We start from the raw sequence: 13337 nt of genomic DNA on the forward strand, positions 1-13337 counted from the left end.
AGAGAAGATTGAACCTTTCATTTCCTGGCAATTTTCCTCTAAATAGAGGATATAACTTACATACTACGGAATTTCCGAAGTTCCAGACTATAACTTTCATATTATGTTTAAATATATTAATAAAGTATAATTTTTAGAAGCTTTTGTCCATCGCGATTTATAAATAATTTCAACAGATAAATGAGAGATCAAACAAAAACAAGGTTGCATTTTATGTTTCATGAAAGTTTGTTGAAAAATTCTTTTTCTTTTAAAAAAATATATGCTCTGATTCGCAACCAATTGAAAAAATAAATTTCCAGTTAGTTTTTTGCTCATCCCTATTTAATTAATGAATTAATGTTTGAAAAAAATGTATTAACGTCATCCACTAGAAGTTTAAAAAAATGTATTTGAACTGGAGTTGGTGAATAAAAAGTATTTTATATACGATTGAAAATTTGAACAGGATATAGGGAAAGTGTGAACTAATAGTATTGGAAAAAAAAGTGTTTATTTTTATTTAAGTCCCTGTAGGTCCCAGCTGGCTAGTTGGTGAACCAAACTTTTGGCGCGCCTGGGGTAAAAGCTGCAAATAATTTCTGCTCTGCTGATTTCTCATCTCAGCAGAGTGGACTGGCTTCGTGGGATTGGTTCGAAATATCTACGGAATTTATTATGTCTCATTATTCACTCTTGAAGAGCAACGTTGAGTTTAGATGCGCTGAGGTTTAATTAAACTTGGGACTTTGGAAACATAGAGATGCCGGATTTTCTGTTTCGTTTTTATTTAGTAAGTTCTCCACTGTTTATTTTGCGGTTTTCTGATTCAAGGAATAATTCTTTCGTGATGGGCCTAATTTTTAATTTATATTAGTAATTTGTCTGTCTGAAATTTTGTCTAACGATATTTTTTTATTCTGTCCTGATATATATATTTGCTGAATGGAATGCCAGCAAGTGAAGTAGTGTGGGTATCTCGATCCTGATTGGTTGTTAGAACGTTTATGTTAGCAACTGTTCTTTCCATTCTATTTCGATTAAACCAAGCTCATCAAATATCGATTCTCTTAAGTGACAAATTTTGAATTCTTTTAGAACAATTCTTTCTCAAAGATTTCAATTCCCTATCTATATATTTGCAGAGAGATTTCACACAAAGCCACGTGAAACATGAACTAACGAATTATGCATCAAAGTTGCCAGGTACACAACACAAAAATGCATCACGGTTACAATAAACATAACAATGTACATAAACAAATATTAAATCTAAGTTAAGTAAAAGAAGTAGACAAGGAATAATTATGTTTCAACTTATTCAATGAACGATACGACTCTGTATTAAATTAACTTATCGTTAATTAACATTATAATGTAGAGAAACTTTGATATGCAATTTTACTGATAAATAGAGCCCCTGAATTAGACAGGCCGATTTATCGTTTATTCAGAGATGCCAACTTGCTCCGGACAGCAAATATTCATTTTAAAGTGGTAGTTTATAAATTGTGATTCTTGGTTTAATAAATTCAATTTAGTAGATTTTTATCCACCACTATTTCTAAATAATTCGTAGGCTTATATGATTCACCGCTTTCGTAAATTTATGTCCACTTTTAAAACACAACTTATGATTGCATCAAATTTAATCCCATTCAATACTTCAATATCAATTGTGCTTTTTATATTCATGAAAATTTCTGATTATTTTATAAATCATGACTCATATTAAATATCAATTCATGTTTAATTTATCAAGCAAATTTGCTTGATCTTCTGTTCTGCTACCTTAATGCTGCATAATTCAAAATGTTTTTAATTCAACTTGTAAATACTTCATGATGGATGGGTTAGGGGCCGTTGCGCGGCCCAGGCACCCAATTTTGGATTAATAAAGTAAAAGTAAAAAACTTATGTCATGCCATACCTCTTAAAAAGCAAGCAAAAATAGTCAACTATTTGCAAAATTTACTTAATAACTATTTACCGTTTTTTAAAATTATTTTGGCGTGTCCGGAACAGTTGGAATCTCTGATTATTGTTCCTAGTCCTAGTGTTTAGATTCTACTGGGCACCTGGGCCGCGAAGCGGCCCCTATCCCATNTTATAGTTAGTGAGATATGAATTTTTAAAACCCCGGAGTTCTTTTATAGACACCCTGTATATATTTTCTGAATGGAATGCCAGCAAGTGAAGTAGTGTGGGTATCTCGATCCTGATTGGTTGTTGAAACGTTTATGTTAGCAACTGTTCTTTCCATTCTATTTCGATTAAACCAAGCTCATCAAATATCGATTCTCTTAAGTGACAAATTTTAAATTCTTTTAAAACAATTCTTTCTCAAAGATTTCAATTCCCTACCTATATATTTGCAGAGAGATTTCACACAAAGCCACGTGAAACATAAACGAACTAATTATGCATCAAAGTTGCCAGGTACACAACGCAAAAATGCATCACGGTTACAATAAACATAACAATATACACAAACAAATATTAAATCTAAGTTAAGTAAAAGAAGTAGACAAGGAAGAATTATGTTTCAACTTATTCAATGAACGATACGACTCTGTATTAAATTAATTTATCGTTAATTATCATTCTAATATAGAGAAACTTTGATATGCCATTTTACTNCTATTTCGTCTATATGGTCTTGTAGTTTTTGAAGAGCATGATTTGGGTTTCTGGATTTAATAATAATACCGGTATCGTCTGCGTAATAGGCTGTTATGCTGTTATAATCGGCTTTGTTTATAGGAAAATCATAAGTGTATAATATGTATAATATCGGTCCCAGAATGCTGCCCTGTGGTACTCCGGCTGTGATGTTGCTGTTTATTGTTGGAGCAAAGAGCTAACATAAGCACAGCGAATAAATATTTTCAAGTGGTAGTTTATTAATTGTAATTCTTGGTTTAATTAGTTCGATTTAGTAGATTTTATTCCACCACTATTTCTAAACAATGCGTAGGCTGAGATAATTCACCACTTTATATTACTTATTACATGCTTCACATTTTTAAAAACAAGCAAATATTGTCAACTATTTGCAAAATTTACTTTGCTGGTATTTGCCGTTTTTTAAATCACTTTGGCGTGTCCGGCGCAGTTGGCATCTCTGTTATAACAAAACTAATACTAACATAACGTTAACTTGCGAACTTTTTTGCTCCAATATTGCTTGATAGGTCAGCTCTGATAGTATAGGAGCCTTACTGATAAAGATTATATGGGGCTGACGTCATAGGTCATATGTATTGGTAAGGGAGGTCTTCTTCTATTTGAAGTGCAAGTTCCCAATTGGTCTTTCTTCCGTGATATTTTGTTTCGGTGAGAATCTCTCCTACGATATTTTGTCCGAGTGAGATTGCATCTCAGGATACTTTGTCCACGATGCTGATTTTAGGATTCTGTTACACAATTCTTGCCAAACCCTCCTTTATTTTCTTTCGTTTTGTGTGTGAAGATGGAACTTTGCATTTGAATTATCGATTACTATTTGATTCATAGCCCTTAAATTTATATTAAGCTGATGCTGCAATAATCGTTTTCTGATTATTGGCATTTTATTGCAAAATAGAAGTTATCGTTAATCATAATTTCCACTCCGTTCCAATAAACTAATGTACTAATATACATAAGAAGTTTTTTTTATGTGCTGGCAAAATATAAACATATTAAGAAGTTTTTAGGTGATGGCAAATATAAACAAATTAAGCTTACCTTAATTGTTATTTTAATGCCACTTTAACCCTTTGACGGTCAGGGAAATGAGCAGTTTTCGTTTCCTTAATTCATACAGTATTACGTGCAAACAGTAGTCGAAAGTAGCATCTGTTTTCCACCTCCGTTCTTCCGAAAATATCACCCTTCTCTGGCGATGCCAACTGCTCCGTCTTCTGGAATTGTTATAATAAAGTGGTAGCAAATTATGTAGAAAATTTCGTTGGAGAAGAACAGTTATACGCCTACTTTTTAATAGTGTAACCAGTAGATTGTCATTTCATATGTTACTTGTAGTTTTTGATATTTAGTGTTGAAAAAATTACTTTAAAGGAGAAATGCTAAACTGAAAGTAACTTGACTTTCGCCATCTCTAGGAAATACTATTTTACAAAGCGGAGCAAGTTGGCATCTCTGGATGCGGTAGATAGCTCGCCTCACGTGTTTTAAAAATTTCTTAAAGTATTCGTAGAACATATAAATAACAGTTTTTACGTACTTTTCGTTTTTAACATAGTCAATGCAGAATAATAATGGCGAACGAGCTCAGCTCGTCAGCGCGCATTGGGGAAAAATTTCACAACGCGAGTAGTGCTCGTTACTAACCATTACGGTCAAAATCTTGCTCCCGAGCGGAGCTCGTTTGCGCGCATTATGAGGCACAATTCGATTGCGAGCTGAGCTCGTTCATAACCGTCAAAGGGTTAAATATTGTGGGGAGCTAGGACTTATGGATTGGGTTATGTCACATTTACACTTAATGTAAAGTGTAAATGTAAAGTATGTAAAAAATGTAAAGTGTTTAATTATATCTAATCCTTTAATTTTATTAAAACTTAATTTTTTTCTTCAATATAGCAATTATATTTTATTTTAACTTTCTGGTTGACCTTTCTCATGGTCAACGCGGTCATCGCTCTTCCTGTGGGGAAAGTCGACCCCTCTTTCTTTTTTACTTTTATTATTTTAGGGGGGGCTAACTTAACCAATCTCTTTCCTTTTATTTTTCAAACTCTCCTCCTCTTTAAGTTTAATTGGCTGTACCTTTTCTGGTCCTACACTAGTTAACAAAATTTTAAAACATTTATTAATACATTCTCTCTTTCTCGAGCCTTCGGGCAGGTTACCTTTTTTTCTCCGAGATGCGGACTTCGGTCCGTATCGAGGATAATAATTCTTTTTCCTGCATCCCGATTCTTATTACTTAAAATATTAATGTAGAATCTTTAAAATCGTTATAATTTTCAATAATTTAATGTTCTTTATATCAACCCTTTTGTATCTTTAAAATTTCCTCGTAAATCAGTAATTTCTATAATTTAAATGATTTTGTATTTTTTCTTATCACTCTTAAAATTAACCTTTGATTGCGAACCTTTATATTACAATTTTTCTAATTTACTCTTTGTCACCCATTTTTCCGCATAAAATCTTATCATTGGTGAAAATAATATCTCTAAATTCATGTTCAACTATTTTATTTTGTGTGTGATTGAGTGATTTAGAACATGAATAAAAATATATTCAGTTGCTCTTATGTGAATCTTCAATTCGTTGTTTGTTTCATCAATTTCTCTTGTGGTGAATACTTTTTTATTGTTATGGGTATTTACTTTCTCTTTTTGGAAACATCACGAAAATTGCTTTGAATGATAGATTTATGTTTGGATATAGCATGTCATTTTCGTACTTATCATTAATCTTTAATTTTTAGTTTCGCCCTTTTTCCAAATTTGGTGGTTCCAATTTATCCAATTTGTTCAAACCTCACAGGTTAGAGCGTATAGAACTAATTTTAGAGTGCATAATAACAGGGAAAACTCTTTTGTTACATTAAATTCTTCAAAATGTCAATTTCGCGCTATGAAGCATGTAGTGAAGCTTTCAAATAGCTTTTTATTTATCCAATTTGATTGGTTTCTGTTTCCAAAAAGGTAAGTTTAACGTAATCTACTGAGATTCGAACGGGCTAAACATTTTTTCTTCTAACAATTAATGAATTTCTCGTAACAATTAAAGGCTTGCGCTACTTTTCTTTTGTGGACAAAGGAGTAGTCTTTTTAAAAGTATACCAGGCAATCATAGTTTAGTTGTTAGAAAGAAAAATTGAAACAAATTAAAAATGATGCAACTCATAAGTTAGTTCAGGAGTGTATGAAAATCCCTTTTGTTAAGTTAAATGCTTCGAAAGGTTCAAATGATGAAGCATGTTCCGAATCACTTTTGATTTGTTCACACTGATAAGCTTCCTTCTCCGAAACAGGCAAATACTGTTTAATTGTTCGAATTAGAAACGATGTTTTTCATAGGCTGGTTTTGGAATGTATGAAAATTTCTTTTGTGAAGACATTATACTTCGAAATGTTTAAACTAAGAACATGTTACGAATAGTTTCTGTTTTGTCTATTTTCTTAAGTTTCCCCCACATAAAAACATAACTAGATTATAGCCTGATAGGAATAGCTTGCGCTGCTTTTCTTTTTTGGAAACAGGTGTCTTCTTTTTTAAAGTAATTCCAGGCAAATGATGTAGTTTAAAAGTCACAAAGAAAAGTTGAATAAATTAAAAAAGATGCAATAATTAGTTAATTCTGGAGTGTATGAAAATCCCTTTTGTTACACTAATTGTTAAGTTAATGGCAAGTTTAATGGTTTAAAAGTTCCAAAGAACTAAAAGAACAAGCTAAAAGTTCAAACTAAAGGAACAAACTATTCGAAATGTTCAGACTATGAAGCATGTTCCGAATAGCTTCTAATTTGTCCACTCTGATAAGCTTCCTTCTCCGAAAAAGTTACTACATAATCTAATGGGATTCACTTGCGCTACCTTTTTTTTCTTTTATGGAAAAAGTAGTCGCCTTTTTAAAAGCATGCCAGGCAAATATAGTTTGATAATTACAAAGAAAAAGAGAAACAGATTAAAAACAATGAAATTTACAAGTTAATTCAGGAGTATATGAAAATCCCATTTGTTTAGTTAAATACCTCGAAACGTTCAAACTATGAAGCATGTTCCGAATAGCTTCTGATTTGCACACTCTGATATGCTTCCGTCTCTGTAATTGTTACTAGATAACCTAATGGGATTCACTTGAGCTACCTTTGTTTTTCTTTTATGGAAAAAGGAGTCGCCTTTTTAAAAGCATGACAGGCAAATATAGTTTAATAATTACAAAGAAAAGAGAAACAAATTAAAAACAATGCAATTTATAAGTTAATTCAGGAGTATATGAAAATCCCATTTGTTTAGTTAAATACCTCGAACTGTTCAAACTATGAAGCATGCTCCGAATAGCTTCTAATTTGTCCACTCTGATAAGCTTCCGTCTCCGAAAAAGTTACTAGATAATCTAATGGGATTCACTTGCGCTACCTTTTTTTTTCTTTTATGGAAAAAGGAGTCGCCTTTTTAAAAGCATACCAGGCAAATATAGTTTAATAATGACAAAGAAAAAGAGAAACAGATTAAAAACAATGCAATTTATAAGTTAATTCAGGAGTATATGAAAATCCCATTTGTTTAGTTAAATACCTCGAAATGTTCAAACTATGAGGCATGTTCCGAATAGATTCTGATTTGTCCTCTCTGATATGCTTCCGTCTCCGAAAAAGTTACTAGATAATCTAATGGGATTCACTTGCGCTACCTTTTTTTTTTCTTTTATGGAAAAAGTAGTCGCCTTTTTAAAAGCATACCAGGCAAATATAGTTTAATAATGACAAAGAAAAAGAGAAACAGATTAAAAACAATGCAATTTATAAGTTAATTCAGGAGTATATGAAAATCCCATTTGTTTAGTTAAATACCTCGAAATGTTCAAACTATGAGGCATGTTCCGAATAGATTCTGATTTGTCCTCTCTGATATGCTTCCGTCTCCGAAAAAGTTACTAGATAATCTAATGGGATTCACTTGCGCTACCTTTTTTTTTTCTTTTATGGAAAAAGTAGTCGCCTTTTTAAAAGCATACCAGGCAAATATAGTTAAATAATGACAAAGAAAAAGAGAAACAGATTAAAAACAATGCAATTTATAAGTTAATTCAGGAGGATATGAAAATCCCATTTGTTTAGTTAAATACCTCGAAACGTTCAAACTATGAAGCATGTTCCGAAAAGCTTCTGATTTGTCCACTCTGATAAGCTTCCGTCTCCGTAAATGTAACTAGATAACCTAATGGGATTCACTTGCGCTACCTTTTTTTTATGGAAAAATGAGTCGCCTTTTTGAAAGCATGCCAGGCAAATATAGTTTAATAATTACAAAGAAAAAGAGCAACAAATTAAAAACAATGCAATTTATAAGCTTTAAACCGAATAGCTTCTGATTTGTCCTTTCTGATAAGCTACCGTCTCCATAAGGGTTACTAGATAACCTAATGGGATCCACTTGCTCTACCTTTTTTTTTTCTTTTATGGAAAAAGGAGTCGCCTTTTTAAAACCATGCCAGACAAATATAGTTTACTAATTACAAAGAAAAAGAGAAACAAATTAAAAGCGAAGCAACTCATAAGTTGATTCTGGAGTGTATGAAAATCCCATTTGTTTAGTTAAATACCTCGAAACGTTCAAACTATGAAGCATGTTCGGAATAGCTTCTGATTTGTCCTCTCTGATATGCTTCCGTAAAGGTTACCAGATCGTAGCTTAATGGGATTCCACTCATAATCCCTGCTAGGGATTTCTACGCCCCATTATTCACCCTTGTGATGCAATGTTGATTGGAATGCACTGAGTTTTAATTAAAATCAGAGACAGATTTGAAAACGAAGAGGGAAGAGGAAAATTCTTTCTCGTTTCAACTATTATAAATCATTCCCTTTCTTCCGTCGCTGCTTTTAATGGAGTTAAGAAAACTAAGTTCTCAAAAGTTTATTTTGAGTGCTTAGAAAATTTTAATAAAAGTAATTTACGCACTTCGTACAGTATATATAAAACTTAAAAAAGTGGCACAAAAATTAAGAGAAAAAAAGTTTTTTTAATAAGTTTGTATTCACTTCTATGCTTTATAAAGACAAATAATTATATCTAGTCACGAGATCTTTAGTTTTTTTTTTAACGTGAAACTAATAAAAAGAAATCGATAACTTCTTTATTAAAATTTTTACATCACTTTTAAAGGACAGTACGAACTTTGAATTGCGTTACAATTTCGATCAAATGATTTTTTTTAAAGAAACTTCCTTTTACTTAACAAATAATAGTGAATATGTAATAATAATATCTTATAATAGCGATTTACGATAAAATAGGTAGTCACTAAAAATAATTTTTGTTAGTTAAAATATAATTTAGCTTAAAACTCTTGCTAATAAGGATAATAGGATTAATAGAGGGAAATCTGGTAGTTAATTCGTTTCACTTTTAGCTTTTTTCGTGAAGAGTTAAATAAGCTCCTACTTTCTTTATTTCTTTTATTAATCTATTAAAAGCAGCTTACTATTTTTAATAACAAATTTTTATCACTATTTCTTATAACTCGAGTGAAAAATAACAATTTTTATAATTGTAAAAATTAATCTTAGCAGGCATACACATTATCTTCTCAAAAATAAGCTGTAATGAAATTATTTTTTACATGTTTTTATTTTTTTACAGCGATAGTCGTTTTGAAATTTTCAGTGACTATGATGACCGTTCATTTTCGGGACTAATTTAAAAAAAATATTTAATTTGTCCAACAACATTTTTATGTTGTCAAACATAAATGACATAATGTTGACAAACATAAATGATACATTTTTATGCTGTTTTTTTACAATAAAACAACATTTTTATGATGGTTTATCATAAATCAGTCCAATTCCTATATTAGGATGGTGGCGGTTCATGATCATTGCAACATTTGATTTTTAAGAAACTATGATGGAAATTTCTGATGGTTCAACTAGTTTCAACCATCAAAACAAGTTTCTATTCTTATGTTGGACCATCATATATCAGCCCGTATTCCTACATTGGGGTGATGGTTACTTGTGTCGGTTACCATCAGAAAATATAATGGTTCATGATGGAATTATTGATGGTCATCATCAAGACTATGTTGGTCCATCAATAGAATACCATCAAAAAGTTTGACTTGAGTAGGATCTCTTCTATTTCGTTAACATTATGCACGGGTAGGATTATCCAATATTTCCCAGAAGAGAGAAGGCCTCAGCACGGGTTACCATGAACTAAAAATTTGATTCTAACATAATGACATCTTTCGTAAGCCTCAGTAGCCCGAACGTAGTAACATCTTTCTTCTTTTTCATCGACTGTGCAGTTTATGTTCTTTATGTCGGACTACTAAATGGATCCGTGCTGAAGTCTTCTCTCTTATAGAAGGTGTTGGATAATCATGCCTAGAGTAGTTTTAACCACTACTGTTTATTTAAAAATAAACAAGTAATAAGTATTATTAAAAGTAATGGAGGTTTAAGCTGTAGCTGTTTGAATTGTATTGTTGTTTCCCAAATTTTTAAATGTTGTTTATAGTATTTTTAATATCTTTCTCTCGATTAGTTATTTACTGTACATAATTTTTATTTTATTTAATGCATCCTCATAATGTTAGATGTGCTGTAGCAATTATAATGCCACTTTTCTTTCCCTGAATTTAGATGAAGCAGATAAAATCCCCGGGGTAAGTACTCCATATTTAAGTTTACTTTAGCATATAGATTATTATAGAATAAAATTAAAGTAGAATAAATAATTTCTATACATTTGTCATATCCATTTTTACACTGAAACTTTTTTCTTTCTTTCCCTTTCAGTAAAAAAAAAGATCTATTTACCCTTTACAAATCAGAACACCAACAAATCAAATATGAGTAAATTTTGTGCGGAAGAACAATACAATTCATTGAATCCTTATCTCAAGTAAATTAACTTATAATGAAATCGAATTCTAAGTAATTACTTTTTGCACATACGTTAGTACACTGTTTTTTTTTTTCGTTGTTCCCTTATTTCTGAGAACATAATTGTTTACTTAATTACAGAACATAAGACGTAGGGTAACACTCAAAGTATGCTAATTGACTTTCTTTATTATGTGTCCTCAATGTCGGAATTAATTAGCAACTTCTTTTGAAGTAATTAGAATATCCTGTCTCACTTTCAATGATATTAAGAAGAAAAATGTCTTTGGCAACTAGATTAAAAAAAAAAAAATTTGTTTTTGTTTTTTTTGATGAAAAGATAGTTGAAATGTCATTTGGGAGTTTCGTTAAGGTCAAGAAATGATCATTTAATAGCTGAAAATGTTAAAGTAAATATGTTTACTTGAATGTGAGTTTAGTTGAATTAAAAGGGAAATAAATATTACAGCTTGTCTGATGTTAATTTTATAACCGTCATTGAACAGCCAACCCAATTTTGGGTTTACGACAACTAATGTTCAACTCCGTAGCCTGGTAATTTTGAACCCAATCCAGAAGACGAGGAAGCTCCTGGATCAGTACCCTCAGATGTATAATTTGTAATAGGAGCATAGAGGACTTCGTGACTCGACAGATTTAACCTGCATCAGTCACTATTTACTACACGTGGAGTCTTTGGCCGATGTGGGATCGAACCCACGAACTCTTGAACATGGATTGAGTGCCTTTCCAACAAGGCTACCCAGGCCTATTTTTATTTCTATAACCTCCAGCAAATCAGTCGAACAGTTCCAGTTTTACATATTATCAGAGTTTGTTTGAGTTCATTGAACAATCGACCATACAACAGCGAACGTGGATTAGTATTTTCACATCAAGTTCACAAATGGTATTTCGAATGCTTACAAAAAGCAAGGTAGAAGCCATTATATATTAAATTTGAATCTTAGCCATATTAAAATTAATATTAAAATAAGCAAAATTAAAACCGAATCAAACGGATTTCACTTCCTTCTCTTGTATTAGTTTTGATGGCGCTTGCCCCTTTTATTATTTCTAGGGATGCAAAAGAAAAAAGAAAAAAAAAGAACTTCTTTTAGTTTTAGCAGTGAAGAAGAAAAAACCCTACATTTGTCTGCCCACTCTCAGAATTTGCTTAATTCACTCTTTCATTTCCTTCTCTTGTATTAGTCTTGATTATGCTTCCTTCTTAATATTATTTCTTGGAAAAATGAACTTTTAGCAGTAACGAAAAAAAAAATGGCTCCTTATTTTATACACATAGTCAGAATTTGTTTGAGTCCATTGTACAATAAACCAGGAAATGGGTTAAATCTTTCTCACTGCTCGCAAATGCAATTCCGAAGTGAAACAAAAAGCAATGGTAGAAGCCATCTTCTAGAAAATTGAATCTCAAGACATAATGTCTACCACTATTCATCGCGTGGGAGAACAGATCATTTCTGTCTGAGGAAAAGATGCTTGACTAGTGATTTCTATCCATGAGATTGTCTGAATAAATGGCATGCAGAGAAAAGAAAATCTCTGGTGATTGAATGAAAAGGAGGTAGTACATATTTATGAGGAGCGGGGAAAAGTATTGCCCATTGCTAACTCTACGTATGAAGCTCTTAATCGCATGGAAATAAAATGAGAAAAATATACTATAACATAATGAGTTTTCTTTCAGAACGTTTCTTGGAATGGTGTGTAAATTAAAGAAACACTTGCTTTTGTTTCTTGTGATGTATTTTATATTATTTGTATGTAAAAATGTAAAATATAAATTCATGAATAATTTTTAAAAAAAACTAATATTCGAAACTCAAACAAAATTGCATATTATATATAGATAAATCGAAGTTGGCGTGCTAAATGAAGTCTATAATTGCTGCCAAACTCCCACAAATTGTTAGTGAATTTCTATTATTTTTTTCCATGTTAATAGAGTGAGACAAATAGGAACTAAATAAGACATTTAGTTACTAATTCATAAGGGATCGATATGAATAACTAGAACATGAATAATTTTTAAAGAAACTAATATTCGAAATGCAAAGAAAATTGCATATTATAAATAGAGAAATCGAAGTTAACGCGTTAAATGAAGTCTATAATTGCTGCCAAACTTCCACAAATTGTTAGTGAATTTCTATTATTTTTTTCCATGTTAATAGAGTGAGACAAATAGGAACTCAATAAGACATTTAGTTAATGATTCATAAGGGATCGATATGAATAACTAATAAGAAAGTATTTCTATGCAAGCCTATTTACGAGCCTGGACAAACAAGATGGTTTTACATGTTATTAAACTTCATCGAATGATATTAAAATCTAGTAATTATGATTATTAGTTACTAACTTATAAAGGTTATATAGATGATGATTAAATTTTTTTACTCCTATCTGTGATACTTCTATCACGATAGGTAAGTTTGCAAGTTGTTGTTGTTTTTTTATTTGGTTTGTTAAATTGAAGTATACCGAATTCATGCTAACAATAACAATAGTTTTGAAGTTACGAAAGATTTCTAACCTATATACCCAACCTAAATTTATCATGGAAGATCCTAATTATTCAAAGTGCTTATTCTACTCACAAATGTTTAATAACTATAGACTTTTAAAAACTATGATAGTTATATTTGCACTTCAATCAAGTTATTTTCGTTATTATTTGCAATATAAACATATTTTTAAACATAAAAGTAGTATTATAATTTTATAAAACTATTTTGTTCGCTTACAAATAAGCTT

Source organism: Parasteatoda tepidariorum, chromosome 10 (assembly GCF_043381705.1).
Source record: "Parasteatoda tepidariorum isolate YZ-2023 chromosome 10, CAS_Ptep_4.0, whole genome shotgun sequence".
Taxonomy (NCBI): domain Eukaryota; kingdom Metazoa; phylum Arthropoda; class Arachnida; order Araneae; family Theridiidae; genus Parasteatoda; species Parasteatoda tepidariorum.